This window comes from Anguilla rostrata, chromosome 3 (assembly GCF_018555375.3).
Source record: "Anguilla rostrata isolate EN2019 chromosome 3, ASM1855537v3, whole genome shotgun sequence".
NCBI classification, from domain to species: Eukaryota; Metazoa; Chordata; class Actinopteri; order Anguilliformes; family Anguillidae; genus Anguilla; species Anguilla rostrata.
Window position 1 is genome coordinate 64,716,379 of NC_057935.1, and position 23,657 is coordinate 64,740,035.

Consider the following 23,657-nt stretch of genomic DNA (forward strand, 5'->3'; position numbering starts at 1 on the left):
GCTAAGTGGAGTCATAGGTTCCCATTCATCACCCATGTGTATGCACACATCTCATTATTCACACAAAGTGTGATTCATTATTACTTTTTTTTTTATTTAAAAAAAAAAAAATAGGATTCCATTTTCATTGAGGGGTTTTATTTTCAATAGTCTTGTTTGGCATTCAGCCATTCCGCTGCAAAAACCTCTGTAACCTCTCCCACATTCATAAAACACTCGCAGTTGTGAGAGAAGCTTCATTTACTGCACATAATGTTCAGAATTAATTAAAATCTAAGAGCGTGAGTCCAGGCGTGACTATGTATACTCTGGGCGTTAAAATGTACTCTATCAGAGATGATGTTAATGTCTGGCATGTATTGTGTCTGTGCATTGTATTTTATACCTTTTATTTTATTTATGTATTTTTTGTATCTTTTTATCTTTCCTTGTACAGCACTTTGGTCAACTTCTGTTGTTTTTAAATGTACTTTATAAATAAACTGACTTGACTTGACTTGATGTAACACTGCACTTTTTTACAGGGTGTGAAGAGTTCCTTGAAGATCAGGACTGTGGAGCAGGGGTCATCAGCGACATTTTCACGAATGTTTACACGGCTGGGCCACAGTGAAAATAAAATGTAATTTTTACTGCAAATTGTATTTTAAACACAGGTTCAATTCTAGGTGAATGCACCCATTTAAACAGTACTATAGAGGGACCTGGCTGTAAGTGGCATAAGCCAGCTTATGTTTGTTTGAAAACAACGGTGTTCTTTCGGCAACAGTTTTTGTTTCTTCTTATTTATGGTTGACGGCTTATTTGCAGTGTTTGTTACACGCATAACTAAATCAATTCTCTTGATACAAAATAATGAGACAATTTTTTTCTCTATGAAAGAATGTCAGCAATAAACAACCTTTAAGAATAATTCACTTCACTAGAACAGTAAGAAGCACGTATATTTCCAGCCCAGTTCTCGGAGGTGGACGGGAGCAGTGCATTAGAATACTGCGATCAAAGGTGTCACACGGGAGAGAGAGACGGGCACGACCGGAATTCTCCGGAAAGACGACTCCCAGCATAGTCCTCCTTGATATACGCCCCGGTGAGCAACTGAGGTATGTCTCGCATCCATCTCCAAATCAAACTGTTTATTTTTGACTTTGTTCGGTGTCAGACTCTTGGAGGAAGCTCTGTTGACAGCGTAAGTGATTTGTTGCCAAGCCACAGTTTTGGCACTGCCGGATACCCCACTGCGCGCACCACCAAACAAAATATGTTCCCTTGCCTGGTCCTCTGGCAGTATCTTTTGTATTTCTGACTCAGAAACACATCTTTTTTTAGCCCTTTCCTTTCCCGTGGATTTCACACGGACGGCCTCATGAAATGTTACCGTCTGGGGGCATTTGTTTACGTCGATTACAAGACGTGCGCGCAGCCATAATTATAAAACAATCGGGATATACTGTTGTGCAGAGTAATATGCAGGTTTTTTTTCAACCGTCACAAATTCAACATGTGTTATATGTACACACTCCCCAGAGGATCTACAGAGGCTTTGATAGAGGAGGCCCATGAGCTCTATATTTCACAAAGAATTCTACTTCAAAATCACGGAGTCCTTCTGAAGAAAAATGAAAAACCTGTACCTATCGTCTTTCTGCCAAAACATAGGGTTGTGTTGAACCGCGCGACAGAAGGGTCTTGCCTTTGTAGCATCTCCAGATTCTGCTGGGGAGCTACTTCACACAGCTCTGAAGCCAAGCAGAAATCTGATCTGTGACACCGAGTTATCAAGTCCTATCCCAGGTCTTCGTCTTCGGACGGTGCAGACGTCAGTGTTAGGATCATTGCTTTACTACATTAAAAAGGCGCTGTTGTCGATCCGATCACTGGCTCAGCGTTAGCGGTTCACGGATCAGTACGCATCCTCCAGGGCGCGGCGTCCGCAGCCCGAGCGCTCGCCGCCCGGTGCTTTGCAGGGACTGGAGACGAGCGTGGGTTCACACAGCTACAGTCAAAAATAAAATTGGTTGTGACAGGCAAAGCAGCGAAAGTGCCCCGGAGAGAGGGAGAGACTCGCTCTCGCCAGGCGTCCTCAGTTTATTCGCGCAATTGGCGACCGCCCCGGTTGCCAGCGTGGCCCGCCACCTCTATCAATCACAGACTTATTTCTTCCCCCGCCTACACACCCCCCCCCCCCCCACCCCCAACTCCCCCCTCCCGTCTCTCCTTCCCGCCCGCTACCTACCAGTGGAGAGAGCAGCTCTCTATCAGCTCGTCCCCGTTGAGTGACGGGCGTCAGGTCACGCTTCACAGGCCCCCGGTCCTCAACCCGCAGCCGAGGGACACGCTGTCATCACCCCCCCACCCCACCCACCCACACCTTCACCCCACCCACCCCCTTACCCCCCCTCCCACCCCACCCCCACCACCCATCCCACCCCAATACCTTCACCCCCCCGGCGGTGACTGGGTAACCTTTCTGTAATGTCTCAGAGCAGCAGGGGAGGCGGGCGAGGTTCTCGAGGGGGGGTGGGTGGGGGGGGCACTGGGGCACTCATTCTCTCTAATGACTGCTAGACTCCACACTCCCGTTCCATTTCATTACTCCGGCTCCAGCACATCTCCCGGGCTTTGGAACGGCACATTGACCACAGGTTTATGAAGGACCACTTCGAAGACAAAAGGCCTCTTTGAGAACAGAAGAGGAACGGGCGACTCTGAGAGCGGCTTGCTTGTGTTTTAAACAGCAAGCCCCTTAATTACATCAAGGACACCGAGCACCTGGATTCTTCTTTTATTTTAACGTATTAAATGCCATGTTCATGAGATATGGGGGTGGGGGGTGGGAGGGGGCGTGGGGCTGCTGCCGGTATTTTAACGGGTGCCTGTGGAATTACTTCACTTGCTTCAGTGGGACATGGGAGTCAGTGACAGCCGTTTTTGTCAAGTGCTCGGTAAAGCAGTGCATGGAGGCACCACTCCCCAGTTGCCGGCTGTGTTGTTTGACTACTTAATTCCGAGCAGATTATTGTGGCAGGGTAATACTCCAAGGCCTCCTTTAGTTAAGTTGCAGACTGCTGGGGAAAGTGGATTAAATGGGAGCGGATGTCTCTACAAAAGAAGAAAAAGGTGCTTTTTTTTTTACAATTAGCTTGAATTCAATTAACGCCTTCCTATAGCCCCCCAAAGTGCATTACTGTTCATTTCATATCTCTGTGCCAAAAATCAGCCATACCTTGGGCCACATATTAAGTCAATCTTCCTCACTAACAGGTGGTGTTTGGTGCTGAGCTCCTGAATGCCAAACAGGATGTCAGTTTGTGGAAGAGAGTGGTGCTGAGTACTGAATAAACTCAATAAACACATAAACCAGATTCTTAATCAAGGCCAGTTGTGGAAAGAAGAAACTGGTAACCAATAAATGACAAAAAAGCATTTCAAATAAAGTATTTATAATTACAATCCTGTATAATTCAAGTTGGTTTTCTTGCCATTTTAGCAAAGGGTACAGCTGTTTATTAGTAAGTCCACATTCAAAGTCAGTTTTGAAAGAGATTTGTCAGTGTGTTTTAGAATTGAGTAGCATGATTCAATGACAAAATATTATTTACAGACACCAAATCAAATTTCAGGGAGCTGTTGACTAATCTCAAGCAGTGGCAAAAAATGTAACACAGTCAAATCCCAACCGATTTTGAACCGCACTGTTATTGTAATTCATAATGACATTGTTTTTTTGGATTGGTTCAGTCACTTTGGCTTAATTAAATCAGTTCTATTTATCTTTGTGTGTTCTACAAGTCAACTTTGTTAAAAAGTTCGCCAAGCCAGCTGCATCGGTTCAGAACCTAAAACAGTTTCACGGGCAGAGACATTTTGTTTGTTTTGCATTCCTATGAAGCATTGTCATACATAATTTAAGATAATGTGTTGTTGTCATAGCAGCTTTCAAAATATACCAGCAACAGTATTTTTTTTCCTATTCATTATGCCAGGAGGGGATTGGGTGAGGTGTCAGAGCAGTCTAAAAGAGAGGCTAGCTGATCCTCTGTTCTTCCCCCCTCCCCCTAAAAAAGCAATGAAACACACTCTAAATGATGGCAGTTATACTGCATATAGGGGCTCTAATGGGATTGTGGAAGTGGATTTTTGTCTTTATACACTGCATTGCAGGATCAGACTGCTTTAAGCTCAGGGAGATTTGTATCCTTGCAAAGTACAGAGTATATATGGCTTATGGTTCAACATATGGGAAGTCAGCCTTGAAAATCAACTAAGCAGAACAAAGAGTAGTTCCACTAACACCTTGACTATGACTGTGTAATAGATCACTTTGTAATAGTGCAAAAGCCACTGGACTTTTTTTTGGCCGATTATGAATGCTATTTATATGTGTTGCTTTTTGAGAAGTGCTGTGATAGACTTTTTCCAACATAATTAAAATGTTTCACTTGTGAAAGTATATGGAAAACATGTACGAGGGGGAAAATAAATTCCAAGCCAAGACATAATTTGCATTGTAACAGTTTATGTATATGTATCAAAGGACAAATGAAATTGATGCTACTACAGATGAATAAACAAACTGCAGTTGCAAAAATGCAGGGTGATTAATTCATAACATTAGTTTTATAGTACCTGTGAAACTCTGAATGTGCATTTGCTGAATCACACAGTCTGAGTAAAATGAATCTGCAGGTAATGCAAACCAATTAGAACCTTTCCACCAACAGGACTGAGAAGTGCTGTATGAGGAGCAAGCGCCTATGTGCCTGGATCGATACCAAACCACTCCAAGTCTCCATGACGTGCTGAGGGCTTAAAGTAATAATAAAGTACAAATCTGTCTCCTTCACCATCTCATATTCTCTCTGTCTCTCTCTCTATCTCTATCGCTCTCGCTCTTGCACTCTGTCTCCTTTATCCCCACAGTTTGAACCTTGAACCGTCGTGGTTCTGAGAGGCACAGCCAGAGATAAAAAGCTACAAAAGGAAGCCAATTAACTTTCATCATTATTATGGCTGTGCAAGGCAAGGTGTGTTGTTGGGGCAGGTCACTAAAATAGTGACACTAGTAATAGTGTTCACTGTGTGAACTAAACTGTGTTCTTGGCTAGAAATAGCTGCACAAAATAAGTATTGTACCTTACTGAACCTGTGTTTAGCAGTTGTCTATGACCATGAAATGCACTTTTTGTACGTCGCTTTGGATAAAAGCGTCTGCCAAATAAATGTAATGTAAAAGAATTTGGGTTGCAGAAGAAGAGGCCAGGAATGGACTGGAGGGACAAAAATAAAATAAAAAAGCTGGGGGTGGGGGAGGGGGTGGTTATAGAGGTGGGCACGGACAAATCGGCATTTGGTTTTATGTGAGGAGCTGGTTGTGCGGGAACAGAAGCTGAGAAGGCCCCTTGAAGTTGAAAAAGGTCCCTTTAATGTAAAAACCTGAGAAGTTGGGGAAGGCTTTACGCACTGCAAAAACCAAAAGTACGTTCATCTTAACTATTTTTGTCTCATATTTAGACTTTAATATTTACTTCCATAAGCTAATTTTTTTCTAAATGAGGTGAAAGTTTTACCTATTTCAAGATTTTACGATGGAGTAAGACACTAAGCCAAAAGCTTCAAACAAACAAATATTTCCTACTTGAGAGACAAAATAAAGAAAAAAATTAAGATTAAGTCTCATTACAAGACTAAAACATTATTCGAATGTGCTGCATTTTTATCCAGTTCATGAGGAAGCAAAGCCTTCTTGTACCACTGCAGAAAAAAGATGTAATGAAAGACTTTCATGAAAGAATTCTAAATTGGAGCAGTCCTAGATTTATACTTTTTTAAAGATGGTGTTCTTTGATTGCAGTATCCTGGCAGTGTACTTGAATGGAGTATTCTTATTTCAAATGCTCTTGTATCTTCATTCCAGAGGACTGAAATGTAAAAGACCAGATTTTTTTCCAGATGCAAGTCAATATTAAAACTGTAAGTAGAAGCCTACTGAGGATGTGCTATTCTGTATTGATATGAATCAATAATAATCAATAATTCTCAGTTAATCCAGGTATCACTCATTCTTCTAATATATTAATACTAACATGTGCAGCTGGATCTTTAAAACAGGAAGTGTTGACACTGAAATTCCTCAACAGTGACTGCCTAACTGGCACTGACTATGCAAGTATTCATATATTCCAACTCTGACAAGAGTCACGTAAATGCTTTATTCCAGTAACAAAACCCCAAATAAGCCAGTACCCTGGATGTGAGTAACTAACTGGTATAATATATTCCGGTAAATTGAGCCATATAAACATATTATTTGGAATATACCCCCTACCCAGAAATATATGCAGGAACCCATAAGTTCTATTCTTCATGGAATATTGGGCCACAATTTACTCACCAGCTTGTTGTCATGACAAACCCAAAAAGTTTACGTTTTTGGAGCGACTGCACGACTTTTGCTTCTTAGTTATGAAAGCAATGACAATGCAATTTCTGAACTGAAAAGTACGGCCACAGTGAGTTTCTTCTTTTTTTAAAAAAAAAAGACAATTTCTTAGGAAATATGATGAGATGAGAATGAGGTGACTATTCTTGATATACTATGTTCCCAAAGGGAAAACACCCACAATCACATACACATGCACACATACATACATACACACACAAGCACACGCAAAATCGAGCACTTCTCACAAATGGCATCAGGAAATAGCATGACTGTCGTTTAAGGAGCCCATCTTAGATACTGTAAAGATCATGAACAGCTATATAAACAACCTTCATATTTCACGATGCATGTAAACAGCCAGTCTACAGTATGGCCAGTATAAGGAGCATTATCTGAAATCCTGTGTGCAAGCAGTCACTGAAATCGAGTACTGGTTTCCAAATATGAAATGCAATATGCAAATATGAAGCATTACTTGTATTAACTTTAAGTTTCATTACAGGGTGACATGATTCACAGATTCCACGGCATATACTCACACGCAGAATCACTAGCACTGCAATGCGAAGGCAGATTGCACATTCTTATTGAGCCCCAGGTGCTTTAGCTAAGAGCGCAGCACAATTGTCTCGTTCACCAATAAATTCACGCAAATAAGCTTGTGGCACAAACGAGGCGCCGAGACGAGCCTCGCACCGGCAAAGAGCGCTCCTAGTCGCCAACTACAAATTGCGTACTTCGGCTTTAAGACTAATTCAAGAAGGCCGACAGCGAATGAAACAATCAGCCGCACCGGCCAATGAAATTAGCCCGACGGTTCGGTGTTGTTGCGCGTCTCGTGGGTGCGGACCGTGATGGATGATTTCAGCCTCAGGAAGCTGAAACGGAGATACTCGCGGGTGGAACCTCCTTCCTCTTGGTTGGCTTTACTTGATTTTGGCACCTCACAGCAATAACAGCAGCCATAGTATGTGAGTTGGCGTGGCTGGGGTGTTTAAACCACCTTTAATAGCTTCTTACTTCCCCAAAATGTTGGCGAATGAGGTTCAGTTTCAATTTGCACAGCCCAACCTACAAATGCAGGCTGAATGATCACAGTTAAGATATAATTTGCCTTTGTGCAGCCATGGGGCTGGTTCTATTGCCTGTGCAATCTGGCATGCTCTCCTCTCACTGTGCAAGATCACTGAATAGCACGGCAAACCGACACGGTCATTTGCACGCTCCTTTTAAGCAGTGCAGACCCTTGATGAATCTGGGCCTCCAATTCCAATGATCTGAGTAACAATGATCTAGTGTATGCAGGCTCCAACTGGATTCAGGCACCTCAGCCACTGGGGAAACACTTGTTAGAACCAATTACACTATAAGTAACATACAAACTGCAACTTCCTTTTTTCAAATTCTCTAAAGATGAAGCATCTGTGGTTGAGTACTATGCTAGTAATTTAACAGTATAACTTTTGTGCCACAGGAAATATTTGTTTGTTTGTGAAATAACAGTCAACAGACCTTAAAATATTGATTTAGAGAATTAATTTTAATGGATATCATTAAGCATGTCCCCATCATAAGCATAAATCTGGTTGCTCAATCGTCACTGCAAGTCACACTAGATTGCCTCGGAGACAGATTAAGATGAACCTAACAATATATTTCTCATCATAACTTTGTGCTCGCATAAATATTCATGGCGTGGTTTTGGCTGGCGGCCATGAATCATTTTTGTAGACAGGGGAATTTTTTAAAGTTGCCCGTGTGCACCCAAGCAGAGGACACTAGCAAACTGATGAATATCAGTGCTTTAAGGTATAAACAATCAACCTCTCTAACCAATTATTGTACGTTCAAAGAAGCGACTTTTATTCATGCCGTGGGTTTTCGGTACGCACACACTGCAGAGGCCTGTTATATCCCATTAATATTTCTGCTTCACACAAGACTCCCTTCTGTGCTTAAGCAGTACATCAGATCCTGTTACAGACTTTTGCTGAAAAGTCCTTGTTGTTCTGATCACGGTGCAAATTAGAGCTTGATTTCTGTTCCGCGAGATGCGGCTGCAGTTTGAAGAGGACCCGGTTACGCGCCGTAGCTGGTGATTTCCTGTATTGCTCCTGGCGTAAAAATCATCAAAGCGTGTGACGCCGGATCGCGTGAAGACAGAGAGAGCGACGTAGATCAACCCCACCCGTGGCACTGAGGCCTTCAGGCCTGGGCAACAGCATTGAGGAGGTGCTAGAGGTGTGCAGCTTTAAAAGAAATGTGAGTTCAGCATGACAACGGCATTTAGCTCAATCTCAGCAACATCTGTCTATGCCTACTGGAGGGTGGATTCATGCTTACATGTCACACATTTCCTTGCATGTTCTCCCTGTGGCCTTCTGGGATTTATTCTGTGTCTTCCCTCGAAGCCAAAGATATAAGGTTCCTTCCTGCAAGCCACAGATGATGTGGAAGTTAATTAGCACGGCTGAATTGGTTCTTTTGGATGTGTGTGTTGAGTATAATATGATGGATAGCATCTTTTCCAGGGTGTGGCCTCACATGGTGCTCTGTATTCTGCCTGTGTGTCTCTGGATATGATATGATATAATGGGTTGAACACCAAGCACTAAGCTCGCTCAATAAAGCAATTTTTTTAAAGCTAATGCAGAATTATCCACTGGCAATTCTGTAAGCGTTTCTCCCTTAATTTTGCCCATTTGGTTTGTTTAATGACAAAAAAATTAATCTTACGATAAATGCGGATCACAATAATAATATATAATGGGCAACAGGGGCCTGAACAAAAATAAACTATCCTCTAACCAAAAGCAAGCACACACACACACACACACACACACACACAAGCAAGCACACACGCACGCACGCACACACATCCTGTTGCTAGTCCCTCAAACCAGTTTCAGATTTATCCACTTCAGTCAGTGAAGCAAATCCACCAAGGAGACTTGCCTGAATCCAGGCATTGCCACAGGACACCGGGAAACAAGCCGGTGTGCAGAATAATTCAGAGCACATTGTGATTAAAAAGAAAGGCCGAGAAAACACAAACCTTATTATAAGTTATACTAAGTGTTAGCTGAAGGCTAGAGTTTGGAATTGATTTTTATAAAGAAAGAATGTAGCAAGTCATTACACACTCTAAAGCCACCTTAAAAACAATCTCCTTTGAGCTGAGGGCCTGGGTATGAGGAATGGAAATAGGAAGATAATGCCATCAGGACCACAGGCAAAATCCTTCTCTATTGTTTCAGGCTAATTCTGTGAACGTCCTGGGGGAACCGAGGGAGAGAGGAGAGGAGATAAGAATTCCAGGACGCCGCTGAAGAGAGTGGCGCCGCAGAACGAGGCACGTTCTAGCCAGTCTATAAAACCTTACAACAGCCGCAATAAATCTGCTAATACACAGACATTTTTATTTTGTCATTACTGGAGGGGAGTGGGGGGGTGGTGGGGGGGGGGGGGGTGGGCGAGGGAGGGTGAGGGTGAGGGTGGGGGGCGGGGGGGGGCTTTGTTACCATTTTTCTTTCAGCATAGTTGATGAGTTTTGTCAAGGCTGAAAAGCGTTTCGCTCTCAATGTTTGGCTGCCGAATGGGATCATTTGTCTCTATGCTTCATGGAAAAATCGTTATCACGCATAATCTTCAGATCTCAGTCAAATTGGGATTTCTTTTGTTTTTTTGCTGCCTCCAAACAATACAAGTGTGTTAGGACACCTGTTGAAGGTGTATGTTGGTAAATAAGTACCAGTTTCACACACAGTTCTTAATGCTGCATTCAAGACAACTCGGAAATCGGATATTTCAAGTGGGAAACTTCATCTCTACAACAAGAGTCTGACATGTCCAGCACTTCTCATATCTCAGTGTCATTAAAAATGAGCAGCACATTTTTAATACATCCTATCATATGTTGAAGCAATACAGATGGTCGTCCAGTTTCATAGCTCATCTGCAGCATTGACACACTCCAGATCAGGGCTGCCCAATCATGGTACTACAGATCTACAGTCCTGTATGTTTTCATTCTACCCTAACAAAGCACACCACATTCAACAGCTATAGATCTCGTTTAGCGCCTAATGAATAGAATCAGGTGTGCCAAATTAGGGTTGAAATGAAAACCTGCAGCATGGTAGACTTCCAAGAACAGGATTAGGCAGCCCTGCTCCACATCAAAATGAAAAAACCTACTAGACAATTTCACAGAAGAGGTATTCAGTTCTCCAGTTTCGGAAAGCACCTTTCAAGAATTCCCACTATGAGTGAATGAAACTCACTGAAAAGCAAAAATCAAAAATCAATCAAAATTAGTTTGGTCAAAATTGTGGAGAAATGGCTATGGTGGAAAAACAGGAAACACCTCCCACACACAAAATCCACACAGTGAATTTAGGACACGGGTTCTTCCACAGCAATGACTCCTTCAAAATGTCACTTCCACTGGCAACCCACCCATGAGACTAGAAAGATCGTACCAATGTGCGGATGATTGGAATGGCGATCCCTAACCTCTCCTGGCCATCAATATGCTTGAGGCCCCCGATTGCATAATTGTTTGTGGGGAAAGCGGCCGCTTGTGCATGTATTCAATCAGGGAAATGGCAGGGTTTTGCTTTGACGCCGCTGTTTTCTTTTTAATCACATCCCTTTCCCATTTCTTTTCCTTGTAATGAAGTGTCTTTTCTTCATTTTCTGGTTGACCAGCCTCAGTAACCATGGCATCTCATCACTAGACTGTCCTCCCCTCTCCGTGGCTGCTCACCATTACAGTAGATTAGACAGCAACTCATCATAATAAAGTCGGGCATAAACATTGCCGTGTTTATTTAAGCAGGGCTATTATTGTGTATTTTTATTTATTCCAACAGAGGAAATTATGCATGTGTGTTTATGGCAGGCGTCATTTCACATCATTGTTTTCAAATGTGCAATCTATGTCTCCCGTAGAGACAATACCGCGTTCGGAATTAAATCAGATTAAAGAAGACGTTAAAGCTATCACCTTGTTGATGTAATGAAACTGCCACTGAATGAAGTTGATTTTCCAGTCACCACTTATCACAGCGTGCGTTAAAGCATCCGTGGACAGAACAGACCCTAAAGTCTATTTTCATTCCATATGCTGAGGAGTTATCTCTCGTCCCCACGATGGCACCAGTTACCGTTAGATACGTAATGTAATGTAATGCAGTAAGGTCTTCAGGGTCATTCCACCAGAAAGCTTGTGTGTCTGGAATTCTAGACCGAAGGTGTGTCATTGGGTGAAGACCGACATAAGTAGCTGTACTACTGAGACACATCTTTTCCCTTCTCCAGTGGTCAAGAATTCCTTGAGACAAGGATCAGCGATGACCTTTGACAAAACTGCACAGCATCTCTTCATTCCCAGATCAATAGAACGATGGCTCGGAATAGAGAGGCGTCGCCATTTCTGTCAAAGCAGACAGAACTCCCGAAGTGGTTCCTTGCTCTGAAGCTACACTAACATTTCAGCAAGAGAACTTTTAACAAGACCATCAGATAACACATGCCTCTTCGATTAGTTCCCGAGACACAAAAATAAGAAATTCTGCTTGTTCTTCTTCAGCCTCAGAGACACCATTTTTATTTTCAGTTAGAGGATTTGCAATTCACTGAATTTAAAATACATATTATTATTGTAATTGTTTTTTAACTCACCGTTCCATTTCCACAAATTCTTGATCTGAATTATACGTGTAAAAAAAAAAATATATATATATATATATATATATATATATATATATATATATATATAATAAATACATAAACAGCAGCAGATCATTATAATAAAATTATTCAGCCTTGTTAAAATAAAATAATAATTTGAAGGGGCTGAAAGATATCCAGTTTTTCCAAGGAGCAGTGGTGCAGCATGAGGACAAGCTGCCCAGACTAAGGCCCGGGCATGCTGAGGATGCTGGGATACATCTACAGTCTCATCTGGCTGTTCCTCGAGTGCTCAGTGGTGCGGCGCGAGAGCGAGCGAAGATGATCAAGTATTCCGTTAAAAAAAAGAATAAAATAAAATAAAAAAATTAAATCACCAGGGAAGCTCACTGCACGGCTGCTGACCAAACTCACCCCGAGTAATGTACAAATATTCTCCCCTCCCCCCCGTCTCATTTTCAGCCAACCGAGGAAGTGGAGTCTCTCGTGGGCGCAAAGCCAAGAGATACCCTCAATTCGATAGCCATGCGTGGCATACATCTAATGATGTTTGCTGTCAATCTTGAACTAATATTAATTTTTAATCATGGCCTCCTAAAGGCTCAACCTAAATAGCCTTAAGGAGAGGCAGAGAGGTCCTCCGGAAAGGCAAGCCATTAAAAAGGGATTTGAGCGTGTTTGCTCCGTAAATTTCACTCGGTTCCAGGTTGGTGCAACTCGTTCCACTTTTCTTTTCTCTGATGGCTCCACTGATATTACGCCGAGAATTTGATCAGCCAAAATCGTCTGATGCATTTGCGTCAGATCCGTTTGGTGGGACGGTTCCTACCTTCTTCCTTTTTTTATGTTTGGCTTTTTTGACATCTCTCCCCCAAAAAAAGAAAGAATTACTTTGTGAAAGAGCCACCGCTTAAAAATGGAGGCCCATTGTCACGCCAAGTCAGCCCTTAATACCCTCTGTGACTTCAGGAACAGAAGCTATTAGAGCAATAACAAGACTGGGTTCCTATTTCCCACTCATCTTTTTAATGTTTAATCCATGCTTACAGATACTAATTGCCTTGCTAGCACCATATGTCCCTGCCATTTTTGTCATTTTTTTTTGTGCATGGTGAGACCTAATGAGATTTTCCTGTCCAGACTAAGGAATGAGTCAGAAGAGTGCTTGTGTGGAATGCTGGGTTGGACGACGTGCGGTTTGCGGGAAAGAAGGGCAGAGTGGATTTGCATTTGGAGTCGCGCCTCCCAACTATTGTCTCCCGTTCACATGAGAACGATTTTAATACGCATACAATGCACACGGCCTGTGAATTTAATTACAGAGCAGGGCAGAATAAGAAAACAGGACTGAACTCATTATATGGTCATCTATTCCACTGCGTCATTTTCAGGGGAAAAGAAGATGTAGAGGTAGGTATGTAGGCATGCTGCTTTTACTTCCCTTACACTTTTACTTAGAATAAGGGACGAGTGTGTGTGGTGGCATTTACTTTAATTATTTATGCTGCTAGCATTATATATTGCACAAACACTAAATCTGAATATGTCTGGCAATCACGTCACGCATGGCCCAGCTCACGCAGGTTCAGCTTATTGATTGTCATAATGCCACAGATGGTTATTTTCACTTACGGAAGTGGCAGCTGGCAATTTATGCGACCATATGTAGTATCTGTATGATGTATGTTAATCTGAAGAAAAACATGTGTGTGAGTAACTGCCAAGTTACTCGCACACACAAAGCACGGTCTATAAGTCATACATTCAAACTTGATAAATCTAGGTCTGCCATTAAATGTATTGATATCAAAGTTATATCAAAATATAGGGCCAAGTTACTTGAAATGTTAGGAAATGTTGGGTAGCATTGCTTTGGAATACATCTTGTATAATTTGTGTGAGCTAAGATAGTTTCTTGTAACTTTTTTTATATCAATACTTTTAATGGCAGGCATGGATTTTACAAGTTTGAATTAATGACTTATAAATGGAGGAACTTGCCATTTTTGTATGTTGAAAACAGGTTTTTCTTCAGACGTCATTTCTTTTTATATTTTTAGTTTTTTCTGTTTGTTATGAGTAATTGATAATAGTAATGCTTATAAATGTAGGCTATGACAGAGGCATGCATACACATACATACATACGTACATAGTAGCTCAAAGAAACACATAGGCATGGATTCAGTCATTTCCCTTTACGTTAATTTCCTTTATCATGAATGACAAATAAATTAAAGTGTTAAACTGTTTATAATGAGGTATTACATACACAAAAGACTTACTAATTGTTTGTATGTCAGCAGAGGACTATACAAGTCTAGCTAACATTCATTTAGAAATTTAGCATTTGCCAAGACAGTCTGTGGCCATTGTGGTTATTTCTGTAGGAAACCCTAAAAGTGGCAAACTCTAACAATTTGTAACAAAACTGTAACAATTTGGGCTAGTTTTGATAGTTTGGAATTCTCCACCCAAAATGCTGCAAACCCAGCATGGTAGCATTCACAAAAATGTGTGATATTTTCTGACCTTGACTGTGAATGTGAGATTGGTTCTCAGTGTGTGAGACTAATGTGTATGACCTGATGCATGAGTAAACATAAGCCAGCTGCACATAAAACAGTATTTCCATATTACATTTATTCAAATAAATATACAGTTTTGAAGTGAACGGTAGCATTAGTACAACTAGCAGGAAAAAGAAGCCATTATACATGCACTTATGGAGTCCATCTGCGACACACGATGTCCGTAATGTTCTAGTCATTTTTGTTACTACTAGGCATTTATTTGATCAGTTAAAGTTGATTGCATAGCCAATCTGTTTTTTTTTTTTTTTAACTGCTACTTTTAAGGCAAACACAAAAACAAGCAAGTCCTGCGGCTCTCCAGGACCAGGGGTGGCCATCTCAGCCAGAGCACTAACCTGGGTGCAACCTGGGAGATAAAATCAACAATTCAGATTCTGACCACATATACCAAAGAAATGGGGGGGAGAAATAATAAATGATTTCCAGTTTCCAGTGCTGGCAACCCACAGACTATATTTGTGTGTGTGACTTTGGTACTAAATGCAGAGTTTCAGGAGGATGCACACTGAATAGAAATAGCAATGGACTGTTAAATAAAAACTCTGACTCCTTCTAAAATCACCCGATGCTGCACAGGTGAACCGTTTGCCCCCGGTGTATTCGGGTGTTTTGAATCCGCTCCACCTAATAAATTATGACATAAAGGTTATAAAAACAGTAACACCATACATTCCTTTATTGTTTCCAGTCTCAGAGAAAATAGCAAATTTCCTCCTCCTAATACTGGAGCCACACAGGTAACCTACTCTCTTACCCGAGTTCGCAATGATTTTACTCTCCTCCTAATACCGAATGGACCACAAAATGCACATAAAAACTGCTTTGTACACTTCCTGAATATGCAGCCAACTGCCCCAAATAAATCTTAAATTTGAATTAACTGCAAAATCAGAACTGAGCTATGTATAGTATAAGGAGGAGTTCTTTTTTGTTTTTTTTGAGGGTAAAAATGGGGTTGAAGGGCGAACCGAAGAAAAACAGAGCACAAGGTGTTACCCTTTACAGGGCGAAACAGGACTCTGGGACGAGTTTTTAAATGGGACACTGTGGTACTTTTATACAATGTACAGATTTAGAATAGTCACACCCTTGAATCCCGAAATGTGAAATCGCTCTATATGCAAGGTATAGATATATCAGAATATTTCTTCAGCATCCTTTGTGGTTATTTTTGTTCTTCTTGGTGTTGCTGTTGGTAGGGAAGTCTAGCAGGCGAAACATATTGAGTGTCTGTTACGATTACGTCTTCCTTTCCCGTTATTTAAATGTCCCACTGACGAGCTTCATTAGGATGCAGTGTATTGTGACTACTTGTGAACTAAGATTATTCTTTTTCTCTTCGTTTATCACTTGAGTAATGACCTTTTCAACCCCCACCAGACATTCTCTCTCGCACGTTATTGGGTCATTTCTCAACTGTGAAGCCAGACTCACGTTGCTGGGCGATCGGTGCCACAGCCCCTATTTATTTGCAAAGGAGGCTTCTGCCTTGCTTCGGCAGTTAAAAGGGCCAATTAAAAAGACCCATTCCGTTCTTGGCCCTGTTTCTAATTTCTCCAGCAGGGTACAGTTCATGCTGAAGCCAGAACAGGCTGTCCTCAGAGTCATCATTAGTTTATTGTGATATAGCTAGGGTAAAATCCAGGAAAAGGAAAAAAAAAAAAAAAAAAAAAACAGTGTCAAAGGCTTGGTTAAGCACACAGAACACCAAAGCGGGCGCATATTTTAATCAAGCGGAACTGCTGTGGATTTTTCCACTCCGTAGGTCAGCGACGTGTCATATCACGGCAAACAAGATACAGCACGCAAAATAAATTCTAATAAAAGAAGAGCCGAAGGATGGGGGGATGGGGAAAAAAAGAAAAAAGAAAAGTGCGACCTAATATAAATGATACAGGCTCACACTGTAGCCCCAGGATCCTGAATCAAGCTTAACTAATGTGCAATTAAGCTTCAGACTGGGAGAAAATCACCTTGTAAAAACATTTGTCAAGTGAACTGTTTTCGGTTCGCTCTGCTAATTAACAAGGGAACGCAAGCAGTGTTTGCATATGTATTTACATATACGCGAACAAAACAAATATCTGCATTGAATGCGAATGCATTACCCGGCCATTTCATACATCTCTATTAGATGGAAGTGACACCCATTCCCTATCATTAAGCAATAATAGTTTAGCTTACAGCTCATGAGCTAGAGTATCAACAAATTAAGTGCATTAATAGCTCCCTGCTCAGACTGCTGCACACGGAGATGGGTACGAGGAAAGAGGCATGGCATGATGGTTAATTGTGTCAATCAGAATTTAAATAATACACCAAAACTTCCTCCTCCTTCCTCTGCATTCAAATGGCTTTAGTGTCAGATTTTCCCCATTTCAACTGAAGGTCTAGCACAATGCTGACATTACCACACACTGCAGAGCTTAATATTTTTTTGGGAAAAGCTCTACCAAGGTGAAGGGGTAAGTTAAGGATAGGGGAAGCTCAATTGTGTGGTTGTGTCCCATTGTGCAGACATAAAGGGGAGTGGGACAAGACGGATCGGAATTTGCAACCTGGTCTCATCTCAAAAACTGACCTTTTCTCCTCAAAGTGGGGTATAATGCCTGATTTTAGGGAGGGTCTGGCGGCGGCAAAGCCCCGGTATGTGAATATCATCAGTTAGACGATGCTTGAGACCGGAAAAAGCAAACTGCACGGTGTGTAAAACAAAGCATCATTATTAAGCAACACCGTCCTCCCCAGTACAGAATTTCAGCAGGGGAACTGTATGCATCCCAGGAATTAACTGCCCCCAAACAACATACAGCTAAGCAACTAGGCATATGTCGCAATATATTTAAGTTCATAAGGTAGGAGAGAATTGCCCACAACGCTTTTCCATGACCATGTAACTTAAAAGCATAGTGCGCACCATTCATGTACGGACACAGTGATGAAACCCTTGACGACTCTATTAGCGGGGATGAGATCGGATTACTGATTAGTGAATAATGCTCACCCTCTTCCCCTCGCTGTCATAAATGCTGATTTCCAGGACACACAGGAGGCAGACCAGACTCGAGAGTCTCGTTGTGAACGTCGGAGGTCACCGTTGGACCAGGGAAGTTCTGGACCAGCAGACGGTCGATGGCTATTATAAGTTTTGAAATGGGAACTGGCTCTCTCCGTGTGCCAGGGCATGGTTAAATGCCAGAGCTCTCCTTCTTTGTAGGAAATCACTTGTTAATTGATATGCGCTTTTGCCAATGTAAAACAGCCCACATAGACCACAGGGCATAGAAATTGCTCTATATATCTGTTTAAGTGGGGCCAGTTCAGTTAGACTTCCTTAATGCGTCTCAGTTAATAGAGAGGAATATTTAGCCTTCAAAGGCAGCCCGAGTTCCCCACAGCCTTGGTGTCTCTCTTCTCATTTTTTTCTAGGGCACAGGCAGCTAGCCTTTGCTGAGAAATTCTCCAGAGGTCACTCATTAATGAATGAATGAATTTATTAATCATGCCTTAATTATGAAGGCCAAAAACTTACTTTCTCTTCCGAGCGCGTGAACTGGTTTCTGTGGCATGAGCAGCGGCATTATTAATTACCACAGACACACGTGCATGCTGCACTAATCTCTGAAAAATTGGAACATATTGCTACAACGGCAATGCGGCATAAAGAGAGGAATCCAGCGATATCCGGAAGACGCATTCCTCCAATGCTGAAAGCATGAGAGACAGAAGTGAACTGAAAAAAAACAAAACAATATAATCGCTTTATTGTTAAAGTGTTGTAATTAGGGGGAGGAGTCTAGACAGGGTCTTCAGTAGAGAAACCCATAGGACCCTTTTCATCTCCTCTGAATCCTCTGCGGACTAGTCTGAGCTGTACGAGTTAATTCATAAAGGATTTTTTTTTTTTTTTGAAGCCCTGATGGTCTTCCCTCATCAAAGAATGCCTTTCAACAAAAGCATGACATGAAATGGCAAGTCATTCAAACCATCTGCGAGGAGGAGGGAGGAACGGTCCACCAACTCCGACTGCTCCTCCGAACTCGGAACAAAATGAGAACGTCGAGCAGCGGGACCAAAAATTTTGGCGCGCGTCTGCCAAGGCCCCGGTGATGTCGTAGCTCGCCTCCTTCCCATCCCGTTACCATAGCATCCATATAATGAAAGAGCAGATGAAAGAAATAAAAAATAAAAATCTTCCCTTTTAGAACACAACCCTTTTATGAGCCCCGTGATACACACAGCAAATTAGCCAAGTCGGTGGCAGTGAAGACCGGGGCTGCGTTTGTGTACAGGGCGATAACAACGGCCTCGGTGACCGAGAGAGGGGATTTGGCTGCCCGGTAATTGGGAGTCTGAAGTTGTGGCGACGCCGATGGGACGCCGGGTCCTTTCAGAGGAGCCCGGACCCCCTGGCCTCTGCTTGCCCGCGCTGCCATTGCCTACCCAGCCCACAGAGAGGAATTTGAATTTCGGGGCGATAGCTTTCTTCGCTCCCCGCCGCGCGCTTTTCATAAATAATCATTAAAGTTCCGGCGACTGAGGTTGCCGGGAAACAGGAGGCTGAACCTTGCTGCCTCAGCCACCGCCACCGCCGTGAGGTGGTGAGCGGTGCCAGACAGTCCTGGACATCTTTCAAACTGAATAACTATCATCAACCGACATTAGAGAAACTCCACTGTGACCTTTGACCTACATACGATGGAGAAGCCTTGCAGATGATTGGGCCTTTTACCAGTCTGCTCTAGCACTTGTAAATGCAGTCCCAAAAAGGGGTCTCGGCAGTTGTTGACTGGACCTCGATGTGACCCACACGATTCTGCTCGGGCCACTTTGCTAGACGGGACAGTGATTAAACAGCAGCTCTTTCCAGGCCTAGGGAAATTGGGGACAGACTGGACAAACTCTTCCATTAACCCTTTAAGGTGCGAGATCACAAATGTGTGATTAGAACGTTCTTAACTGAACATTCTAATGCTGAAGTAACAATCACTACTGGTAATGGACAGCAATGGGGTTCTAGAACACCAACTTATAATTCTGAAAAGCCTTCCGAAACCCTACTCTTCAAAGGTCTAAGGTGCTCTGGCCACATCAGCTAGTCTACAGTAAAAGAGGTACTAAGTGAACCGTATGCCTGTATTTGATGATTACATATGCATACCTACACATAAGATAGGATGTACTACGCTGTCCCTTTAGAGAGAAATTTGCTTTGCATATCAATGGAGTGCAGTTGCACATACAATACTGTACATCAGATCATCAGGAATTATTTAATAATGAAGGACAGATATTATACACACACTCACACGCGCACACACACACAGACACACACACACACAGTGTGCCATTCCCCCGGCCAAGCAGGTTTACATTAACTGCACGTTGCTAATGGTGCAAATGCACAAGTTAATTTCAAACAGGCTGTAGGGCCGGAGATGGGAACACGAGGACAGTCACCCGTCACCTCACTAAATGAGTGTATTTGTCTTGGGTTCCAGCTAATTGGGTGAGGCCATATAACGGCATATAACGGTATGGAGATGGAAAATATTGCTAGGAGTTATTGCACTTATTGGCAATTTGTATCAAATGATTCTGCCAAGGTTTCCGCCCTGACACAGTCATTTGTATTAAATCCTGTTATATTGCGCTTCGGGGACCAGCTCCGGTTCTAACGCATGCTGCAGAACACTGTGAGCACCGTTTGTAATGAGTCCCATCATTAATTAATGCCGCTTGTTTAGAGGCGATTTGATAAATTTCCTGTGTTCCTCGGTTCTTCTCGCTGCCACACTCCGCCATAAATGTAAATTCAAACGTGGAGTGATTAGCTCCAGCTCCCCACTTAAAAGGGACAGCTTTGATTGATTCGCCTCCGATGAAACAATGCAAGCTCGCGCCGCTTTTCTCATTGCGGTTTGCTGGAAGATGAACACAGCCGCGCGGTTTTCGGACTTCGTACTGTCACTTCTTCGTATTTCTGATAAGATTATCACTTGTGCGCCTGACAGCCTTTTGTTGCAACTAGAATAAATTTTTTGCCTGTAGGCTGGTGACCCCAAACTTGACTAACACAATAAATCAGTAATTGCCCACCTGCCTATGTTTGAGTAATAAATCAAACACTTCGTACATTCTGTCCTTTTTCTTTCAGACAGAATGTGAAGTCTACTACATAAAGAGTATGTAATTTCAGACACTTTATCATCTCAAAGTACAGTTGTGATGGCTGAGACGTGATATGAATCCTACTGCATGTTATCACAAGTATATCGTTGCTTTTAGACTAAGGACGTTTTCATACAAGTCAGAGCAGAGGTCTTCTGTAGGTCATTAGAGAGCCAGAACCTGTAAAATATCTCACCAGAAAATCAAAGGGCATCTTGGGCCATTTTCTAAAAAAAAAAAAAAAAAAATTTTTTTAAGTGATTAATTGATCTCACATAAAATAATTTATATATCATAGTAATTGCTGGTAAAGTATTTAACATTTTTGGTGAAACTCACAGAAAATATTTCTTGCTTTTTGTGAGACTAATTCCAGAATACTTGATAGGTCAATCAAAACACTTGTTGTGGGCTTTTATTTTATAGAATCACCCAAGGTCATATTTAAGCTAAATCCAAATCCTGGCAGGTTTTATAGTTCTATTGTTATATAGTTCAATTTGGCTGGTTAATTTCTACCACAGACTAAAAATGAGATCACTTGCATCACCCCATGAAGCCACCTCTACTCAGACTGCCACACATATTCATACATTTATTCTCCCAGGCAGAGACTGACTTCCTGACTATAGCCTACAGTTGATTAGGTATATTAGTTTCCAGCTGTGTCTTTGTGTGCAAGTGTGTGGTGTGGGTGTAGCGTAGCATGTATGTGTGTGGGAATGGGAGGGGGGGGGCATATTGCCCGTAGCTACACCTGCTGTTATCACTACTGAGATGGTTTCCCAGCAAAAACATGGGCAAATGCAACCTCGTGCCATTCTGTCATTACCTCCTGTCACTCTATCCCCGAGGGCTTACAGAAACTTAACTCAACTCTTTAATTCAATTCAACGTTGCTCTTGGGCAAAGGTATCCCATTCACCTCTGTGTATTCCAGAGAGGGTCATGAAGAGACCAATACAATGGAAAAAGCCAAGGGCCATTAATTCTGTCCCATTTACCTTTGTTTGGGTTTCACTTACCCCTTATATAAATTCAGATCCAGCCAGTAAGAGCAAATGAAAGGAGTCTTGTTAGGCAATAATTATTCTGCTAATTGCTTCAGGATTTCACCATTCTCTTAAAGTCAAGGTCAAGAGAGACCGTTAAGGTGGAGAAGGCTCTCATTTGTATGCTTGAATTAAGAGGTGGTGATCTGGTGCCAGGAGCTGGGGGGGGTGGGTGGGCAGGGGGAGGGTAGCGATGAAATAAATAGTATAATTCTCCTGGCAACCAGTAATGTCAACTTACTTTGATTGAAGGCATTCCGAGTAATGGGGCCCAGGGCGCACAGATCAGTAGGAAGTAAGAAGCAGAGAAGAATAATGTCTACCAGGGCCACAATGGAAAGGTCAAGGACATCATACCTTGTCCTTGTAGCTAAAATCATGGCCCACCCCCCCCTTGAGTGCCATTTTGATTCCTGTGTCATTGTTGGATGTGTTTTGCCCTTTCAATCTTTTTCCATGCCGCCGCACAAAAGTACAATGCTCAATTTGGCCTCTGTGAGTCAATCTGAAAGGTTTGGCTATTGTTCCAGGCTTTGATTGCCAGGTGTTTTATTCAAAAGAGCCTCCACACATACCCTCTGCTTCTCTAACCAAAGGGCCCCACGAAACTGCCTTTTGCCCCCCTCGCAGAGAGACATCAGGGGTGAGCTTGACAACCGGCTGGACAAAAGAGGGCACTGCCGTCACGGCCGTTTCCATGGATACTGCCACTGCCGGTGCTACCAGAAGCCCTTGGGCAGCTTGGGGCCTAGCCCTGTATTACTGCCAGGGAGGATGGGTGATCTTTCGAAACATTATGCCCTGCCACTGGTGGATCACCCAGATGACTGGGAGGATCTGCAAGTATGAGAGTATCATCACATTGTGGTTTTAGAATAGCCCTCCCAGTCTCCACACCTGTGATGGGTTCAACACTGGCTTACAGGCAGTTTCACTGGAACACAAATTTCACGGCTCAGCCTTTACCAGTGGCCCATTTGAAGAACCACAATGGTTCTGATAGTTCTACTCCCATTAGGATTCATGTCAAACTAATGTAGATAAAGAAATACACCAATGAATTTGGGACACACACAATCCTAACCTTTTTAATGATATTGTTTCATCCTTGTGTTAGTTTCGATAACCAGCTCAGTGCTGGCGATGTTGCCTCTACGGAGTTCTGCCATTTGTGATGCTCAACAGGGCCTCAAATTCCCCAGATCATCTGTTCTGGATTGCCTTTAACGGCACCTAAGGTCATTGTTAGAAAAAAGGGCAGTTACAACTTACAATATGACCTGGCATGTAGTTTTACTGGAGCTGGAAATGAACTTTCTCTGAGAAAAGTTGAGAAGTAACAGATGCCTCCCATGTGCATTATGCAGACACTAACAGCTGATTTATAAATGCTGGTTTTATCTTCTCTTTTAAGCACACCCTAGGGGCCTTTTAACTTAGCCTTGAGATGCAGAATCCAATCACAGTCTATGATAGTTATTTATTTATATTTCCAGGTTTAACTATTGGCCATTTTTACAGATACAAAACAGTGGAGCTTAACCAGCTCCCATTTAAAATTAATGGACCCAATGGTATCTTATATATCTTGTAAAAAGGTGGATTATTCTAGCTTTGCTAAATGGGGCAATATCTTTTAGAATTTCCTATCCTGGTCAAAGGTCATACAATATTGTGCCCGTACATGCAATAAATAAAATGA

General features: G+C 42.3%; 1 long non-coding RNA gene across 7 annotated transcripts in view; it reads right to left on the reverse strand.

Moving 5' to 3' along the window:
• LOC135251676 (uncharacterized) overlaps positions 1–23,657 on the reverse strand; it is a 94,428-nt gene that overhangs the window by 68,167 nt on the left and 2,604 nt on the right. The window contains exons 2-4 of one of the 7 annotated variants that reach the window (XR_010329183.1): positions 10,643–10,727; positions 8,789–8,877; positions 7,965–8,694 (exon numbers count right to left, since the gene is read on the reverse strand). The exons of 4 other annotated variants lie outside the window; for them this stretch is intronic. This is a non-coding gene — a long non-coding RNA (uncharacterized LOC135251676). Of the gene's footprint in view, positions 1–7,964; positions 8,695–8,788; positions 8,878–10,642; positions 10,728–22,404; positions 22,793–23,039; positions 23,189–23,657 lie in introns of those variants that run through there. 2 more of the 7 variants (XR_010329180.1, XR_010329185.1) reach the window with 2 other exon arrangements.